Here is an 18,522-nt window from a genome sequence, read left to right as displayed (position 1 = left end):
TGCTCCTGACAGGGTACTGTAATTGCTAGGTGAGAGACTTACCTGCCTTGGAAGATTTTAATGATTCAGTATAATATTCATGGGCAGGTTTTTGTTCACCTTTGATGGTTGTTGTTTTGTATGGATTTTGCGCAAAGCAAAATCAGGTTAGTGTAGGTCTAGGCAGGATTAACTAGCTCGAACTTATCAGTGAATATGTAGGGCATGGTACGAAATTAGAATAGTAAAGTAAGACAAATAAACAATAATAAGACAAGGAATTTTGTACGTGGAAAACCCTTAAATGGGAAAAAAACCACGGGCACCAAGCCAGGAGAAGATTTCACCATATTATTGAGTAATAAGCACAAATGATCGTAATATAGCTCAAGTATTGTATGCTAGAGTATGTGTCGTTGTGTGCAAATAATCTTCAAGTGCTCCTTATATAGTCCATGCTAAACGGCTACCAGATCTTCTACTTTAATGCTGAATATTCCTCCTTAATTGCTCTGATTAATGCACTTTGTTGCCCTCTTAAATGCTGTCTTTTATTACCAAATCTTCCTCATTAATGCTCTAATTATTATCCGAATATTGTCTATGATATAATCATTGAACTGGTCAAATATTGTCCTTATATTTTGATCGTTGTCCTCTCAATGGCTGACGCCTGTCTTCTGTTACCTTGGTGGCCTGACGTCCTGATGGTCAGGCTAGGGCTGAATACCATCCTAAAATATCTGCGGATTTCAGGCCTAATAATTGCCTCTTATCTCCTTATTTTCGTTGGGTCAGGCCAGAAATAAGGAGATAACTTCAAACTCTGGTAAACTGCCTTCAATGACTGAACTGTGTCTAATAAAATCCTGTAACGGCTATTTTGCGGTTGTGACGCGTGTTGTAATTACTGCAACTCTTCAATTATTACTCTCCAAGTTGCGGTTGAAAACCCTAAATTCACCGAGTATAAATAGCCTTCCGTTCATTAATTTTAACTCCACCTAAAATCCGATAATTTTCTCTAAAAATCTTCATCCTCAAGTTCCCTTAATTTCCAGAATTTAATCTTTAATAAATCTTCAATAATGGTTGCAAAAAAGAAATCTTCCAGGGGAGTGATGTCTCCTGGAACTCCATTCGTTCCAAATCCTGAAGAAACCACTTCTGAAAATTTACCACGGTCTTCTGTTGTTCAACCTCTTGCGGTTGAAAAACCAACTAATCCTCCGCTGGAAATGATTTCCATTTTTCACAAATAATTTGAATTTAAACCCACAAAAGTTTTAAAAGATGATCAGTCTCTTTCAAACCGTCTGAAACCTGAATTTGAAAAAGTCTTAAAGGATAAGGGAATCATACCTGCTGATTCTGAAGTCTAGATTCCTGAAAATTCTCCTGTCAGGGTAGATTGGTCATGTCTTGGCTGGTTCTGTATCCGTAATTAGGCCTTCAGGGCTGGTTACAAGCTTCCTTTCTCTCCATTTATGGTGGATGTCATTAAATAAATTGGTGTGCCTTCCTACCAACTCATGCCCATAGTGTGGAAGGTAGTCTGCTTCGTTGAATATCTCTGCAAAAAAATATAATATTTCCTTCTCTTTGGAGGACTTAAAGGCCTGCTATGCTATTAGGACCAACAGCCCTGGCCGGATTAGTTTCAAGGCTAGGCCTTTAGACGCTCTTCTTCTCAGCAACCTGGATAATGGTCATGACAAAAATTGGGTTGTTGGGTATATGTTTGTCAGGACCAATTCTATGGGTCCTGATCTGGCGTATTTGAATTATGATGCCTGTGTTGGTGGTGAGTACCCTAGATTTTTCCTTTATCCTGCATGTTTATTTGTTAGTTTTAAAGAATCTAAGTAAATTTAAATGACTTATACCACTTTTGTTTGTAGTTGATGATTGGTCCAATGAGATTGAGTATCCTACTGCAAGCATCTCTGCTTTCCTTGCAATTCCTCAATTGGAGAGGACTTGGCCTCTCTGTTGCGGGGATGGTCATCTTCCTCGTTGCCTGAAGGCTGAAGGTGCTCCTAGAGTGCCCAGGCCCTCAAAAGCTGTCAATTCTTCTACTTCAGGAAGTAAGTCTTTTTGTTCTCTATTTTTGTTTTACTTTTCTTTCTATTTTGGCCTTTTCATGACAGGCTGTCTTTATTGCTAATATATTGTCTCATGTTATAGCCACTAGATCATCCCCTCGCTTTGCCAGGTTTAGTATGGCTGACCTCTCTGCTAGGTTGGCCAAGGTCAAAGAGGAGAGTTCTCAAGGAGGTGGTGATACTGGGCATGTCATTGATTTAACTGAGTTTCCTGCTACTACCAAGGTCTCATATGCTCCGGTTGCTCCTGTTGAAACAAGTTCAGCAGCCCAGAAGAGGAAAGTGGAGGAAGTTGATCTGTCTGCCCCAATTAGGGAGGTGCGAGCCAGGGTGGTTAATTTGGAGGCTGCCAGGGTGAAAATTAGTGATTATGCCACTTCCAAATCTGATGTTATGCTAACCCTTGATCCTATTGAGACTGCTACTCAGGCGGCGCTTCAGTAGATCATACTGTCAGCCTTTTGGCAGGTGCCTTGGCTGCTGCGAGAGAGGTACATATATATTTTTATTTTCTTTTATTTTTAGTAATAAATATATATATATATATATATATATATATATATATATATATATATATATATTCTTATGAGGTTCTTTATTATGACATAATATTTATATTATTTCTGTTTCTGTTCAGGGTGTTGCAGCTTGACTCCATAATGCTTATCAGGCTACCTCTTTGGTGTCCAGGATTGACCTTGTGAGATCTGATTATGATTAGCTGAAGTTTGAACTGGATTTCGCTCCGGCTGATCTGCCTACAGGGACTGCTAACTTGGCAAAGGTGCAGTCTGAGAGGGATGCTGCCAAGACTGAGGCCAGCTCGAGTAAACAGCTTCTGCATGAGGTACTGGACAGGAATGAGGAGCTTACCCTGGAGAGGGATGATTTGGAGTTCAAGCTTGATGATGCTCCTTGTACTTCTTCATCAAGGGAAAAGTGGTTGCTATGTCGGAGCCTGTGGAGGCCAGGGCAAATTGGAACTCTGAAGGTGAGATGGCCTTTGCTGCTTCTAAATATACTGACCTGCACAATATGGGCAATGAACAAGAAGTCGACTCTCCAAGGGAGCAAGATGTTGATGCTGATGAGGAGCAGGATGCTGGGGCTGATCAGGCCAAGGATGGAGGTGCTGATGCTGTCTCCAAGGGGGAGCAGTAATTTTATATTTTTCTTTGACGGTATTGGCCTATCCAGGGGGGATGTCCCTGGAAAGACAATTTTATTTTCTTGTTTTCCTGTGTTTGGCTAGTCAGGGTGGTTATTGATGTGACCATATTTAGCGCATATTTAGCCCCCGAATTAGCCTTGTTCCCATGCTTTTTAGTGCATATTTGGGTAATTTATTGTCTTTAGTTCTTTGTTTTGCATATTCTTTGAGATTTTGATCCCTTGGTAGGAAAGGAGTGCAAATCTTGCTTTTTCATGGCAAAACGAGACTAAATTGATTGAATTCAATGACCAAGCATCAAGGAGAGACAAGATTAGAAGGCCTTTGTACATATGATAGTAGATGAGCAATGTTGAGAAATGATCCTTGCATCCCCGAGGAAATCCCCAAGGATTTTATGAAGAAAAGGGAAGAAAAGAAGAAGAAATAGTGCTGAGCTACAATCCGAGCGGATTGTCCACAATCCGTCCGTCCTCCACAAGCACAATCCGTGCGTCTTCTTCCAAAGACGCCCGGGCTAGCAGCCCCCAGAATCCGCCCGGATTCTCCTGAAGACGCCCGTCTTCCCTCGCCTGAATCCGCCCGTCCCGACTCCAATACGCACGGATTCCAGTACAGCGAAATTTCGTCTTCTCCAAGATACAAAGAAAGAAGCCCTTCCTTCGAAAAATACCGGCTCCTCCCTGCTCAATCTAAAAAGTGTAATTACTAGTTTAGCCTTTAGTTAACCCTAATGCATCCACCGAATTTCCACTATAAATATCCTCATTAGTCTAATTAGAAAAGCATGTTCTTCTTATCAAGAATTAGAGTAGTTAATATCAATCAAATCTCTCTTTAGTATTATAATCAACAATTAATCATGTTCTAATACAAGTTTTATTTCCTTAATCTCTCTTTTGTTCATCCTTTATTTTGGGTAATTGAAGATTATTTGAGTTATTATTGGGAGATTGACAACCTCTCAATCAAGCATCAAGTACTTCTTTTATTCTTTGCTTTATTATTGGAATCATTAGTAGGTATAATTCTCTTAATCCCTCTTTAATTATTGTTAATTACTTTCATTTATTCAACATGTTTCCTTTTGTTGGTATGATTGACAACCTTGCAAGCATGATCAACATGATAATGAGTGAGTAGTGACCTAGCTAGGGTTAATGGGTAATTAGGGAAAACCAACATGGGGAATGATTCATGCTTAAATTAATATGCTTTCAAGGTTTATTTGCTTGCTTGTTTTGATCTAAACTCATGCACATGTTATGTTTGATGAAATGTGAGCCTATGAATCCTTGCATTTTTGACCCATCACCTATCTTTTCAATGAGACTTGTAAGACATAAACCAACTCGAGTCTCATTAGACCATGTATGTTGTTGAGTAGGGAAGACTAAGTCGACTTGTAGGTGTTGTACAATCTAATCGATTCGGCTCCGGGACCCAAACTTTCCTAGGATTGTAAGATATAACCCAACTCAATCCATCACAACAATAATTGCTTGCTTATAATTTGAGAACATGTTTGTATGATCAATTCCCATGATTCCCTTATGACCCCATGACACCCTAGTGCTTTTTATCAATTGTTTACAACCCTTTTAATTCATCTTGCTTATTTACTTTCATTGCTATTTAGTTTAGTGACCTTCTACATCAACCCAAATTGTGACACCCCTAAGACACCACTAGTTTCAATAGAAATCTCATCTCAATTCCCGTCCCTTGGGATCCGACCTTTACTTGCCTCTTTACTAATTGTAGAGTTGTTTGTGAAGCTATAAATTGTGTTTTGATTCGGACGTGGCCCAACGACAACATCTATTAAATTGTGAACACGAAACGGACCGATCAAAAATGGCGCGTTCTTGGGGACGGTGTTAACTTGATTTAGATTTTCTTATATTGTTATTAGTTGTGTCTTTCTTTGCCTTGGGGAAGTAAAACTCCTCAAGGTTTGTTCTAATTGTTTTCGAGTTGCTTGATATTTTGCATGTCTAGAAGGTCACAAGGTGATTTGTTACCTTTTGACCGTGAAATTGAAAGAACCTTGACAAACAATAGGAGATTTGCTAGGAGGAATTTGAGAGGTATTAGTGAGGTTGTTCAACCAACTATTGAGTTCGTCAACCCTTTTGCAAGAGAAGGTGAAGAGAACCCAACACAAGATACCCCACAAAATCAACCTACAATGCCTAAATTTTCATCACATTCCGTACCCAACGAGGAGAACCTACCCAATGGTACTCCCACACCACAACATTTGACCGGAAATTTTATTGCCAAATCCGCCTTTATCCAATTAGTCGAAAGGAGCCAATTTGGGGGGATGCCTAGTGAAGACCCTCATTCTCATATGGAAACCTTTTGTGACTATTGTGATGCGATTTCTCAAACCGGTGTGACTCAAGACCAAATTCGATGGGTCTTATTTCCTTTTTCTCTAATCGGCACCGCGAAACAATGGTTGAAGGGCCTTGATAAGGCCACTCTCGGAATAGATTCTTGGAAGAAGTTGGCTCTAGCTTTCTACAAAAAGTTCTACCCACCGGAAAAGACTAACATGCCAAGAGCTCAAATTACGGGTTTTAAGCAAAGGGATGAAGAATCTTTGTATGAAGCTTGGGAGCGGTTTAAGGGAATTTGTCGCTCATGTCCTCACCATGGACTTAGCGAGTGGTTCTTGGTACAACATTTTTGGAACGGTTTATATGAAGATTCGAGGAACATTCTCAACATGGGATCAAATTGAATGTTCACCGAAGTTGATGACAATCAAACATGGAACAAGATTGAGGAAATGGCGGTCCATAACTCACAATATAGTAGACCTCGCAAGGCTACTAGAGGAAGAAGGCATGAAGTGGACTCCGTTACTCAATTGGGTGCCCAACTTAGTGCTCACAATGACACAATCAATTTGAAGTTTGAACAAGCTATGGCTAGACTTGAAGAAGCCTCAAAATCACCAAAGCATCATGTTAATGCCATGACGGCATCCTCATCAATCCCAAGTGGGATATGTGAGAATTGTGGAACTTTGGGACATGACCAAGGTGAATGTAGGGGAACAAATGAACAAGTGAATGCTTTCCAAGCATACAAGAGTGGTACCCCTTATTCCAACTATTAGAATGAAAGCACCAAGTTTCATCCAAATCTCTCATACAAAAGCCAAAATGTTCAAAACCCTCAAACAACATACACCCCACCTCCCATAAGAAACCAAAATCAAAGACCCTTTTTCAACCAAACCCAAGGTTACCAAAATCAAAATCCATACAATCACCAAAATGACCAAGGTTTCGATGTTCAAAAAGCGGTCCTCCAAATGCAAAAGAATCAACAAGAGTTTTTCACTCAAATGCAAAAAGATAGCCAAGCAAAAGAAACCACCATCAACAACATTCTAGCTCACACCAAGATGTTGGAAACACAATTGACTCAACTAGCATCTTCAAGCTCACAAAGACAAAAGGGGCAATTACCACCCCAAAGTAATCCCCCAAGACATGAAACGGTTAGTGCCATTCACTTGAGAAGTGGTACAAGGTATGAAGCACCGAAGAAGCAAGTTGAGGATGAAGTTGTGGAAGCTAGTGATAAGGAAGAAATTGTGCAAAACTCCAAAGATGGAGGATCATCAAAAGAAGAGATTTCAAAGAAAAGTGAAGACAAAGCCAAGGAGAAGGAGCCCATTGTGATTAGACTTCCTTTTCTAAGTCGTCAAGCCAAGCCCAAATTTGATGACCAACTTGGAAGGTTTATGGAAATTATGAAGAATTTGGAAGTCTCAATTCCTTTCACGGAATTAATCAATCACGTGCCGGCCTATGCGAAATACATGAAAGACATCCTCACAAAGAAGAAGTCGATCCGGAAACTTGAGACTATCGCCTTCACTAAGGTGAGTAGTGCAATACTTCAAGGGAGTTCACCTCCAAAACTAAAGGATCCGGGAAGCTTCTCAATACCGTGTACCATTGGCGACACCACGATCAACAAAGACTTATGTGATCTAGGGGCTAGTGTGAGTGTTATGCCGTACTCGGTGAGTAAAAGGTTGGGGATGGGAGAGCTTAAATGCACCAATATCACACTCCAAATGGCCGATAGATCGACGAAGACACCATTAGGGATATGGGAAGATGTCCCCGTGCGAATTGGGAAGTTTTTCATCCCGGTGGACTTTGTCATTGTTGATTGATCGGTCCGTTTCGTGTTCACAATTTAAGGTGTGGTCGTTGGGTCACGTCCGAATCAAAACACAATTTATAGCTTCACAAACAACTCTACAATTAGTAAAGAGGTAAGTAAAGGTCGGATCCCAAGGGACGGGTATTGAAATGAGATTTCTATTGCAACTAGTGGTGTCTTAGGGGTGTCACAAATTGGGTTGATGTAGAAGGTCACTAAACTAAAATATCAATGGAAATAAACAAGCAAGATGAATTAAAGGGTTGTAAACAATTGATTAAAAAGCACTAGGGTGTCATGGGGTCATAGGGGAATCATGGGAATTGATCATACAAACATGTTCTCAAATTATAAGCAAGCAATTATTGTTGTGATGGATTGAGTTGAGTTATATCTTACAATCCTAGGAAATTTTGGGTCCCGGAGCCGAATCGATTAGATTGTACAACACCTACAAGTCGACTTAGTCTTCCCTACTCAACAACATGCATGGTCTAATGAGACTCGAGTTGGGTTATGTCTTACAAGTCTCATTGAAAAGATAGGAGATGGTGGTAAATGCAAGGATTCATAGGCTTAGCATTTCATCAAATATAACATGTGCATGAGTTGAGATCAAAACAAGCAAGCAAATAAAACATGAAAGCATATTAATTTAAGCATGAATCATTCCCCATGTTGGTTTCCCCTAATCACCCTTTAACCCTAGCTAAGAGACTACTCACTCATTATCATGTTGAACATGCTAGCAAGGTTGTCAATCATACCAACAAAATGAAACATGATGAATAAATGAAAGTAATTAACAATAATTAAAAAGGGATTAAGAGAATTATACCTACTAATGATTCCAATAATAAAGCAAAGATAAAAGAAGTACTTGATGCTTGATTGAGAGGTTGTCAATCTCCCAATAATAACCCAAATAATCTTCAATTACCCAAAATAAAGGATGAACAAAAGAGAGATTAAGGAAATAAAACTTGTATTAGAACTTGATTAATTGTTGATTACAAAACTAAAGAGAGATTTGATTGGTATTAACTACTCTAAGAATTGATAAGAAGAACATGCTCTTCTAATTAGACTAATGGGGCATTTATAGTGGAGATTAGGGGGATGCATTAGGGTTAACTAAGGGCTAAACTAGTAATTACACTCTTTAGATTGAGCAGGGAGGAGCCAGTATATTTCGAAGGAAGGGCTTCTTTCTTTGTAGCTTGGAGAAGACGAAATTGCGCTGTAGAGGAATCCGAGCGGATTAGTGTCGGGACGGGCGGATTCTGGCGGTGGAACACGAGCGGCTTTGGAGGAATCCGGGCAGATTGTGGCAGTGCTAACCCGAGCGTCTTGTGATGAAACCGCACGGATTGTGCAGGTTGAGGACGGCCGGATTGTAGTCAATCCGCACGGATTGTTCTTCAGCAAGATTTCTTCTTCTTTTCTTCCCTTTTCTTCATAAATTCCTTGGGGATTTCCTTGGGGACTCAAGGATCCTTTCTCAACATTGCTCATCTACTATAATATGTACAAAGGCCTTCTAATATTGTCTCTCCTTGATGCTTGGTCATTGGATTCGATCAATTTAGTCTCGTTTTGCCATGAAAATGCAAGATTCTTACTCCTTTCCTACCAAGGGATCAAAATCTCAAAGAATATGCAAAACAAAGAACTAAAGATAAGAAATGACCCAAATATGCACTAAAAAACATGGGAACAAGGCTAATTCGGGGGCTAAATATGCGCTAATTATGGTCACATCAAATATCCCCAAACCGAACCTTTGCTCGTCCCGAGTAAAGAGGTGACAAAGACTAGGACTATTATTTAAACTAACCTAATAACATAGCCGATATGAGACAATTAGCGGGTCTCACTCCGCCTCTTCAACTCACAACAAGACAACCATGAGGTAGGATGCCTTCTTGCAAGGCAAGGTGGGTCTTGCCAAAATGGCGACACATCCAAACATTAAGCACACAAAATCACATAATGGATGCATCTACAAAAGAATAGCCACTTCCTCATCAAGCGGCGGAGGCACTAAAGAGGAACATTTTTAAGAGCATGTAATCCTTCACAAATACTAGTTCAACAAATTACTAAGGCTAAGAGGATGACACTAAATCACCTCCAAATGGTGTTAAACTAGACTACTTTTGTCCTCAATTTCCAAATGCTTTCGTCAAGAGTGATCGGATGGTGGTGGAATGATGATCCCTATGATGCTAGTAGCATATGACATGACAAGTCTCGAATTCTCTACAAAAGTAAAGGTCATGGATCGTCCCAAGCTCGACCAAGTGGCTTGACAAAAAGGCATTTTGGGAATGAAATGCTCAAATCTTTATACACAACGAGTGGATATGACTAGTATTCAATATTGTCCTCATTTCACTTTCACATTTCAAAAATTTAAGATGAGGTTTATCCCTTCCGGGCTAGTGTCCTTTGCTTTCGCCAATCGCTTATTAGGCAACCGGTTAACCTCTAAACAATAGCTTTTCGGGGTGATAGTCACTCTGTCTCTGGGCGGCCGAATTCACAACCGTGTGGGGGCCCAATTCAATGGATCCCGCTCCAAAGCACATCGAAGTGGTACGCCTCCATCAAAACAATTTAAATTTCTCAACATTCAACAATTCATAACTTTTGAGGTTTCCTTGGCATTAAATTACTTCCACATGACAAAATTCTTTGAAATGAGCACTTCAAGCTTATTGATAGAAAATATTTTTGGGTTGCCTTACCACAAGGTCAATCAAGGTCACCTAGACAAGTTAACCAAGTCCACATTGCATCACGGGGTTGGATAGGTGACTCACATGCAAACCCTTGACTAGGCTTTGGGTCATGGGTCAAAAGACACTAGTATGACACTATCTAGGGTGTTTTACAACCATTCTAGTAGGCAAAGTCTTAAGTTGAAAAAGTATTTGTAATGGCTTAGTTGCTCTTGTCAAAGTTCCCAATTAGGCACTTTTCAAAATATTTCATCTAAATGCAACTATATGCCTTGATGCAACTGTTATATACATCCTAATGCAAGTGATTCTACCAACTAATATGACATATAAACTAAATGCAAGTCCTAAGTTCACATTGTTATACCGCATCAAACAAAATAAAGCCACATAGTCATTAACATAAAGAGGAAAAAGGAGATCAGAAAGATCATACCATGCGGTCTTCATGGTCCTCATGTCTCAGATGTGGTGTAGTCAATCAATGTGAACAAGGATAGAACAAACACAATATATACAATAATATAAACAAGACTACACTAAAAAAGGAAATAAACATGTTTTTGGCTTTTTAATTTTTTCAATTTTTATGATTTTCAAAATTTTTCAATTTTTATCATTTTGGAATATAGAGTTAAGTTAGAATTCCCCATCCCCACACTAATATGGGCATTGTCCTCAATGGCCAAAATGATGAGAAATTATGCAAAGATGATGCATGATTTCTATACTAAATGCAATCTACACTAGTCTACACTACAATTTTCGCTTGTGATCTGATTTTAACTAATAAGGCAGCTACTGACTCGATAGCTCAAGTTGAGTCGACCGTGATTCTTCTTCTTCCGGGTGATGCATGGTTTTTGTTATGACGGAGAGGATAATTTAGATTACCTCCCGTTGTGTATGCATTAACTTCCCCAAACCGAGTTAGACACTATTGCTAATGTCCAAGGATGGGTGTAGTTCATGCACACACTATCCATTGCATGAAACTAATTCGTCATTTTGGATTTTGAAAGTGGGAACAATAAAATGAGAACACCTCAATGGTACCGAGGTGTGAGTCCTCTATGGTGCTAGGACTACTCCAACAATGATCAAGAAAATAATTAAAACAAAGAGAGAAATAGACAAACCATGAGAGGGTAGGAGCCTCCAAGGCTTGCTAATCTTCCATTATATCATCACCATCATCACTTTCCTCGTTAGAAGTGGTCTCATTGCCACTTCCCTCTTATTTGCTTCTTCACTTTCTTCTTCTCCTTGCTCATCATCTTGCTCACCATCCTCTTCTCCTTCTTCACTTGCTTCTTCATCAATGTTATCATCAACCTATTTATTACTGACAACCTCATTGTCACCCGAAACGACCCTAGATGCACGCGGAAATAGGACTTCTCTATCTGCCCAACTAGGCAAAGGACATGATGGATCAAGTAGTCCTTGCCTAGCTAAGTGTAGGAGGGGTGGATATTGAGCCAAGTAAGCATTTTTCCGATCCTCAAAGGCTTGCTTGTGCATTGCTTGCATGAGAAGAGTCAAATAATCATTTCTTGCTTCAACACCTTCCGGCTTGAACTCTTGGTACTCAAAAGGGTAAGGTGGTGTGACAATGGAAGAGGAGGGCATTTCAAGTTCACCCTTTTGTTGTCGGATAATATACTCGGCCTCTTTTGAAAGGGGAAGTAGATAATTGGTCCGGTGGACGCTTAGACGACAAATCTTTGAAGGCAAAGTAAACGATCTAGCCTCACTAGTAAGCCATCCATACTTGGTGTCAAGAGGATTATGGGCAACCCACTTGTACTTGTGTATCATAGTATGCATATCAACAAGATGACCACCCTCCTTTGCTTTATACTTGTTATCCTTGTTGAAGTTAGGATCAAAGTATTTAGCTAGGATAGTGACTAGGCCGCCATTGACAATAACGGTAGTGCCTTTCTTCCCACAATCAATGTTGAGCCATCTATCTACCAAAAGCCTTAAAGAGTTGAAAGGCTTGGTGTGTACTCTTCCAATGTTCAAAGCCGATTCAAGAAGAATAAAATCAAGTTTGGTGAAATGGTTGGTATCTTTACTTGCAATAATGGTGTTTCCTATGACCTTGTGCCATACCCTTATGCCTGGATGGTGGACTAAAAGAGCACGACTCGCATGAAAATCCTCAAATTTCCTTCCGGAAATTGCCTCCCAAAGAGGGTCGGGGTCATACTTTCCATAATTCTTAAAATAACTCGGTTCATCACTAAGACCCAAAATTTCACCCAATTCCCTAAAGGAAATGCGTCTACTAACATTAGCTAGACGAAACTCGAGGTTCTCCCTAGTCTCAACTTTGGTGACTTTCAAAGAACTCAAAAATTCCAAGGTAAGGGAGGGGTATGTCAATTCTTTTGATTCAAACAATTTCTTCAACCCCATGGTTTTGAAAAAGGCTCTAGTTTGCTCAAGGACACCCAACTTATCTAAGGTATCTTCACAAATAAACTTGGTGGATTGAAATGATTTCCTAGCAAACTTGGCAAAAGTATCTCTATGGGTTTTGGAAAGAAAAGTTACCTCCGGATAATGCAAAAGTTGATCAATTTCCGGAGTCGTAGATGTTGTTGCTCCCATAGAAGGTTGTTGTTGTTGTTGCACTTCCAAGTTTGGGGTTGCTACCACCATAACCAATGCTTTCTTTGCTTGAAGAGCCTTTTGCCTTTGTGAAAGTGTCTTAGCCTTTGGTGCCTTTGTTGCCTTTGTTGCTTTTGTTGGTCCCTTAGTCCTTGCCATTGATGAATTAACCAAGAAAAGAATGAAAAATCCTCAATTTGTAGTGTACCCAAATCGATTTAAAGGTGAAAGGCTTTGCCTTTATGAATTCAAAAATCGACTCAAAGGTTGAAGATTTTGTGCTTGGTTTTGATTTTTATTGAAAAAGGAGTGATTGATTTGTTGTTAAAAGGATGATTTGATTTGATTTTGGTGAATGTAGTTGAGGAATTTTGTTTTTGTGATGGAGAGGATGAGGGTTTTGATGTTTTTGAGTAGTGTTATGAATGAATGAATGAATGAATGAAGGTGGGAGGGGTTTTATAAAGCCCGAAAAAATTCGAACTGCAGGGACAATCCGTGCGGTTTCTGCTCAAAACAGGCGGATTCTGCACTTTCTGGGTTGGGAAAAACTCGCCTAAAGACGGGCGTCTTTAAGAGAAGACGCTCGGATTCGGTGACACGGGACGGGCGGATTCTTCAGAAGACGGACGGATTTCAGTCCAGTAATTTTTCTTGTTTTCCTCAGCAGAGAAGACGGGCGTCTTCCTCACAAGACGGGCGGATTTTCAGAGATGAGCGGATTGCTGTTCAGGACGCCCGGATTCTCTTACAGTCAAAAATCTTTCAAAAATTCAGCTCATATTGACGTGCGTCTTCTACCCAATACGCTCGGATTAACTGTAGACGGGCGGATTCTCTTGAATCCGCTCGGATTCGGCCCCTTTGTACCCGGATTCAGTTCTATCCGTGTACAATGCATATCCCTTATCATTCTTCCATTCTTCTTTATATCTTGTGTTCTTCATTGTGGGGGCACTACTAAGGCATTGATAGCCTAGGCAATTGCCATCCCCACACTAAACTAGAGCACTACACATCAATTGAAATTATTAGTCCCTCCCTCACTTCTTTCAAACATGACAATTATCTTGATCAAAGTAAATAAAAATCCAAAGATGACAAAAAAAATGCAAGAATTGAAATGCGAGTTAGGGAGTTAGAAATATTTACAAACGGTGGTTTAGGGAGGACTCCACCAAACTCTCATTCTTGATGAGATGTCAAGGGGGCATGTCCAAGGTGTTGTTGATGTTGCTCAACACCTTGAAAAAGTAATCAAAAGCTTGTTCATTATTGTTATAGAGCTCTTCAATAGACTTTGGCCCTTGTTGTCGGTCTTGATCGATGGCATTACCAATGTAGGGATTAAAAATTCCTTCAAATTCGTCGTCCCAAACACCACAAACTTCATTAAGTTGATCATTGAAAATCTCTTGATTTGATGGAGACAACTCTCCCAAATTCCTCTCTTGGCCAATGAGGCCATCCTCTTCTTCTTTGATTGATTTTGATGAGCTTTGCAAGCTCTCCTTGTCACAATTCACTTGCTCTTTGAATGGAACATCTTCAATTTTCTTCTTCCATTGGAGTTCCGATTTCTTCCTCTCATCCTTTCGGCTATAATGATCAATCATGAAACACGGTTCATGCAAACGAGGAGCTCTCATAGTCTTGTCAAGATTAAAGGTTATGCTTTCATCTCCCACTTCTAGAGTGAGCTCACCATGTTTCACATCAATCACCGCACCTGCGGTGTGTAGGAAAGGTCTTCCTAGAATGATTGGAATGTTGGAATCTTCCTCCATATCAACAATGACAAAGGCCACCGGGATGAAAAACTTCCCAATTCGTACGGGGACATCTTCCCATATCCCTAATGGTGTCTTCGTCGATCTATCGGCCATTTGGAGTGTGATGTTGGTGCATTTAAGCTCTCTCATCCCCAACCTTTTACTCACCGAGTACGGCATAACACTCACACTAGCCCCTAGATCACATAAGGCTTTGTTGATCGTTGTGTCACCAATGGTACAGGGTATTCAGAAGCTTCCCGGATCCTTTAGTTTTGGAGGTGAACTCCCTTGAAGTATTGCACTACTCACCTTAGTGAAGGCGATAGTCTCAAGTTTCCGGATTCACTTCTTCTTTTTGAGGATATCTTTCATGTATTTCGCATAGGCGGGCACGTGATTTTTTAATTCCGTGAAAGGAATTGAGACTTCCAAATTCTTCACAATTTCCATGAACTTTCCAAGTTGGTCATCAAATTTGGGCTTGGCTTGACGACTTGGAAAAGGAAATCTAATCACAATGGGCTCCTTCTCCTTGACCTTGTCTTCATTTTTCTTTGAAATTTCTTCTTTTGATGATTCTCCATCTTTGGAGTTTTGCACAATTTCTTCCTTATCACTAGCTTCCACAACTTCATCCTCAACTTGCTTCTTCGGTGCTTCATACCTTGTACCACTTCTCAAGTGAATGGCACTAACCGTTTCATGTCTTGGGGGATTACTTTGAGGTGGTAATTGCCCCTTTTGTCTTTGTGAGCTTGAAGATGCTAGTTGAGTCAATTGTGTTTCCAACATCTTGGTGTGAGCTAGAATGTTGTTGATGGTGGTTTCCTTTGCTTGACTATCTTTTTGCATTTGAGTGAAAAATTCTTGTTGATTCTTTTGCATTTGGAGGACTACTTTTTGGACATCAAAACCTTGGTCATTTTGGTGATTATATGGATTTTGATTTTGGTAACCTTGGTTTTGATTGTAAAAGGGTCTTTGATTTTGGTTTCTAATGGGTGGTGGAGTGTATGTTGTTTGAGGGTTTTGAACATTTTGGCTTTTGTATGAGAGATTTGGGTGAAACTTGGTGTTTTCATTGTAATAGTTGGAATAAGGGGTACCACTCTTGTATGCTTGGAAAGCATTCACTTGTTCATTTGTTCCCCTACATTCACTTTGGTCATGTCGCAAAGTTCCACAATTCTCACATATCCCACTTGGGATTGATGAGGATTCCGTCATGGCATTAACATGATGCTTTGGTGATTTTGAGACTTCTTCAAGTCTAGCCATAGCTTTTTCAAACTTCAAATTGATTGTGTCAATATGAGCACTAAGTTGAGCACCCAATTGAGTAATGGAGTCCACTTCATGCTTTCCTCCTCTAGTAGCCTTGCAAGGTCTACTATATTGTGAGTTATGGACCGCCATTTCCTCAATTTTGTTCCATGTTTGATTGTCATCAACTTCGGTGAACGTTCCATTTGATCCCATGTTGAGAATGTTCCTTGAATCTTCATATAAACCGTTCCAAAATAGTTGTACCAAGAACCATTCGCTAAGTCCATGGTGAGGACATGAGCGACAAATTCCCTTGAACCGCTCCCAAGCTTCATACATAGATTCTTCATCCCTTTGCTTAAAACCCGTAATTTGAGCTCTTAGCATGTTAGTCTTTTCCGGTGGGTAGAATTTTTTGTAGAAAGCTAGAGCCAACTTCTTCCAAGAATCTATTCCGAGAGTGGCCTTGTCAAGGCCCTTCAACCATTGTTTCGCGGTGCCGATTAGAGAAAAAGGAAACAACACCCATCGAATTTGGTCTTGAGTCACACCGGTTTGAGAGATCGCATCACAATAATCGCAAAAGGTTTCCATATGAGAATGAGGGTCTTCACTAGGCATCCCCCCAAGTTGGCTCCTTTCGACTAATTGGATAAAGGCGGATTTGGCAATAAAATTTCCGGTTAGATGTTGTGGTGTAGGAGTACCATTGGGTAGGTTCTCCTCGGTGGGTACGGAATGTGACGAGAATTTAGGCATTGTAGGTTGATTTTGTGGGATATTGTGTAATGGGTTCTCCTCTCCTTCTCTTGCAAAAGGGTTGATGAACTCAATAGTTGGTTGAACGACCTCACTAACACCTCTCAAATTCCTCCTAACAAATCTCCTATTGTTCGTCAAGGTTCTTTCAATTTCACGGTCAAAAGGTAACAAATCACCTTGTGACCTTCTAGACATGCAAAATATCAAACAACTCGAAAACAATTAGAACAAACCTTGAGGAGTTTTACTTCCCCAAGGCGAAGAAAGACACAACTAATAACAATAAAGGGAAATCTAAATCAAGTAAACACCGTCCCCGGCAACGGCGCCATTTTTGATCGGTCCGTTTCGTGTTCACAATTTAAGGTGTGGTCGTTGGGTCACGTCCGAATCAAAACACAATTTATAGCTTCACAAACAACTCTACAATTAGTAAAGAGGCAAGTAAAGGTCGGATCCCAAGGGACGGGTATTGAAATGAGATTTCTATTGCAACTAGTGGTGTCTTAGGGGTGTCACAAATTGGGTTGATGTAGAAGGTCACTAAACTAAAATATCAATGGAAATAAACAAGCAAGATGAATTAAAGGGTTGTAAACAATTGATTAAAAAGCACTAGGGTGTCATGGGGTCATAGGGGAATCATGGGAATTGATCATACAAACATGTTCTCAAATTATAAGCAAGCAATTATTGTTGTGATGGATTGAGTTGGTTTATATCTTACAATCATAGGAAAGTTTTGGTCCCGGAGCCGAATCGATTAGATTGTACAACACCTACAAGTCGACTTAGTCTTCCAAACTCAACAACATGCATGGTCTAATGAGACTCGAGTTGGGTTATGTCTTACAAGTCTCATTGAAAAGATAGGAGATGGTGGTAAATGCAAGGATTCATAGGCTTAGCATTTCATCAAATATAACATGTGCATGAGTTGAGATCAAAACAAGCAAGCAAATAAAACATGAAAGCATATTAATTTAAGCATGAATCATTCCCCATGTTGGTTTCCCCTAATCACCCTTTAACCCTAGCTAAGAGACTACTCACTCATTATCATGTTGAACATGCTAGCAAGGTTGTCAATCATACCAACAAAATGAAACATGATGAATAAATGAAAGTAATTAACAATAATTAAAAAGGGATTAAGAGAATTATACCTACTAATGATTCCAATAATAAAGCAAAGATAAAAGAAGTACTTGATGCTTGATTGAGAGGTTGTCAATCTCCCAATAATAACCCAAATAATCTTCAATTACCCAAAATAAAGGATGAACAAAAGAGAGATTAAGGAAATAAAACTTGTATTAGAACTTGATTAATTGTTGATTACAAAACTAAAGAGAGATTTGATTGGTATTAACTACTCTAAAAATTGATAAGAAGAACATGCTCTTCTAATTAGACTAATGGGGTATTTATAGTGGAGATTAGGGGGATGCATTAGGGTTAACTAAGGGCTAAACTAGTAATTACACTTTTTAGATTGAGCAGGGAGGAGCCAGTATTTTTCGAAGGAAGGGCTTCTTTCTTTGTAGCTTGGAGAAGACGAAATTGCGCTGTAGAGGAATCCGAGCGGATTAGTGTCGGGACGGGCGGATTCTGGCGGTGGAACACGAGCGGCTTTGGAGGAATCCGGGCAGATTGTGGCAGTGCTAACCCGAGCGTCTTGTGATGAAACCGCACGGATTGTGCAGGTTGAGGACGGCCGGATTGTAGTCAATCCGCACGGATTGTTCTTCAGTAAGATTTCTTCTTCTTTTCTTCCCTTTTCTTCATAAATTCCTTGGGGATTTCCTTGGGGACTCAAGGATCCTTTCTCAACATTGCTCATCTACTATAATATGTACAAAGGCCTTCTAATCTTGTCTCTCCTTGATGCTTGGTCATTG

General features: G+C 39.9%; 2 non-coding genes across 2 annotated transcripts; one reads left to right on the top strand and one right to left on the bottom strand.

Moving 5' to 3' along the window:
* Positions 1-5,818: 5,818 nt before the first annotated feature.
* LOC141610160 (small nucleolar RNA R71) lies at positions 5,819-5,925 on the bottom strand. Its single transcript, XR_012528056.1, has one exon. It is a non-coding gene; the product is annotated as a small nucleolar RNA R71 (small nucleolar RNA).
* Positions 5,926-16,139: 10,214 nt separating this feature from the next.
* LOC141610052 (small nucleolar RNA R71) lies at positions 16,140-16,246 on the top strand. Its single transcript, XR_012527946.1, has one exon. It is a non-coding gene; the product is annotated as a small nucleolar RNA R71 (small nucleolar RNA).
* Positions 16,247-18,522: the final 2,276 nt, after the last annotated feature.

The sequence above is a fragment of the Silene latifolia genome, chromosome 10 (genome assembly GCF_048544455.1).
Source record: "Silene latifolia isolate original U9 population chromosome 10, ASM4854445v1, whole genome shotgun sequence".
NCBI classification, from domain to species: Eukaryota; Viridiplantae; Streptophyta; class Magnoliopsida; order Caryophyllales; family Caryophyllaceae; genus Silene; species Silene latifolia.
Note: the sequence above shows the minus strand (reverse complement) of the source record. Positions and strands in the feature narration are given on the sequence as shown.